Source organism: Anolis carolinensis, chromosome 1 (assembly GCF_035594765.1).
Source record: "Anolis carolinensis isolate JA03-04 chromosome 1, rAnoCar3.1.pri, whole genome shotgun sequence".
In the NCBI taxonomy this organism is placed as follows: Eukaryota; Metazoa; Chordata; class Lepidosauria; order Squamata; family Dactyloidae; genus Anolis; species Anolis carolinensis.
The window spans coordinates 246,903,799-246,905,810 of record NC_085841.1 but is presented as its reverse complement, the minus strand read 5'-3'; the positions used below and the strand labels follow the sequence as shown (position 1 = coordinate 246,905,810).

The 2,012-nt window shown below is 34.4% G+C and overlaps 1 non-coding gene across 1 annotated transcript; it reads right to left on the bottom strand.

Annotated features, from left to right (window-relative positions):
• Nucleotides 1-1,654: 1,654 nt before the first annotated feature.
• LOC134295777 (U6 spliceosomal RNA) lies at nt 1,655-1,756 on the bottom strand. The gene has a single exon (XR_010002384.1). It is a non-coding gene; the product is annotated as a U6 spliceosomal RNA (small nuclear RNA).
• Nucleotides 1,757-2,012: the final 256 nt, after the last annotated feature.

The following is a 2,012-nucleotide window of genomic DNA, read 5'->3' as shown; positions in this document are numbered from 1 at the left end:
CTTTTTTGTTGGTCTAGAAAATAGAATGAGATCCTTAGCTCAGAAATTTCTGCTGCTGGTTCCATATATTGGTAGGTATAATTTATAAAAATTATAATGTATTACGATGCTTTATATAAATATACTAGGATTGCATGATTATGCATTGTCCATTTTATTTATTATTTCTATTTCTTTTACTTTTATATAATCCCTGAAGAAGGCAATTAAAATTATTACATAATTTGAAGCATGTTGGGCTTGTGTGTGTGTGTTTTAAAAAAGCAAAGACAATCAACAGACCACTTGGAGATATATCTCCTCTTTTTTCTTGTGGCTTTGTTGCTCATGAAATTTGCCATTTGTACATTTATTTTTGTGCAGAATGATTATTTTGCAATTAGGTGACAGTGTGTATAAACATATGTCATGGCACTGAAAATATGTTTTGACTTCAATTTCTCTCTAGTTGTTCCAGGGGATCAGAAGATGCTACAAGTTCTCAAAGCTCAAGCAGAGCCAAACTGCACTTAAATTTTCATAAAGAAAGCAACAACTTGAAAAGCCCTTCAATAATTTAAAGCTTGGTTTCAGCATTCAATGGGTATTGCTAATAGCTGAGTAAATAATGAGCCAATTTATTTTTTAGATCACAGTCCATCTGAACTATGAAGAGCGCATCCACATATATATGCATGAGGGATTCACAATATTTATTAGCATGTTGAGAAATGAAAATCTCTGCTCCACACTATAAGTCTTTATGGGTTAAAAGTCAGGAAGGTGTCATCACATCAGGTTTACATTTAAAAGCTTCAAAAAAAAATCTGTGAATGATATTTATGGGGAAAGGGGGACATTTATTACACTAATTCTAACTTTATGTTTAAACTCACATGACAGTGCTACATTAAGAAGTCCCCCCTCTTTATTGCTTTAGTTATTGCGGCTGAAATAATAGGGGATGTAATTATTTACTTGTTTTCTTTTCAAAAGAAACAACTAACAAATTAATCAAACCTTTTTTTGACTGCAAGGAAGTCTTCAAAAACGGCATAGCTTTAGGAGATGTTGCACAATTCAAGATTTATTTTGTGCAAACGGCACAGAAAACAGCAGAAAATACTATTTCCTAAGCAGAACGTACTTTTTTCTACTCAAACCAACAATGTTTTGCATAGAGTAAGTCTCAAGCTGTGAATATTCTAACGAGTCTCGGATTCTTCTTGTTAGGCCTTCTTGATACATACAAAACACATTTTCTAACTATGTTTTGAATCTCTTAGGCTCCCCAGATGTTTTTGGCCTACAACTCCCAGAAATCCCAACAAGTTTACCAGCTGTTAGGATTTCTGGGAGTTGAAGGCCAAAACATCTGGGGACCCCAGGTTGAGAACCACTAACAGATTTATGATTGAGCTTTCTGCTGATGTTTGGTATTTTCTCAATTCCTCATCATTTTTGTATGTTGCAAGGGTCTTTCTGGGTCTTGTAGATATTCCCTTGTTCTCATAACCTTTTGGCTTGTTGCTACAACCATTGCTATACAAAACATGGTGGCTGAGGAACACCTATAAATCAGACACATATATCTAATTTGGATGGACAAAGTCACAATGCTTCTGAATCATTTAAAAATAGGTAGCATCACATGCACACCACAGATAGCATCAGCATGAAGTACTTATTTTTCCATAGGAACAGTGAAACAATGCACAGGGGCCATGCTAATCTTCTCTGTATCTTTCCAATTTTAATATATGTGCTGCTGAAATAAGTTATGTATGGCAAAAATAGTTGATTGTTGGGATGTATCAGAAAGAATAATATATATATATATTATAAAAAAAGATTTTTTTAAAAAAAGGAACAGTGAAACAATGTAGTTTTCCTTTCAACTCTAAAAAGTAGTCTATCTCTGTCAAAGGGCTCCAGTGGCCTTCCAAATTGTTCTGAAATGTCAACTCCCATCATCTGGCCAATGGTTAGGAATTATGGGCTTTGTAGCTGAGCAATCTTTGGAGGGCCAGAGA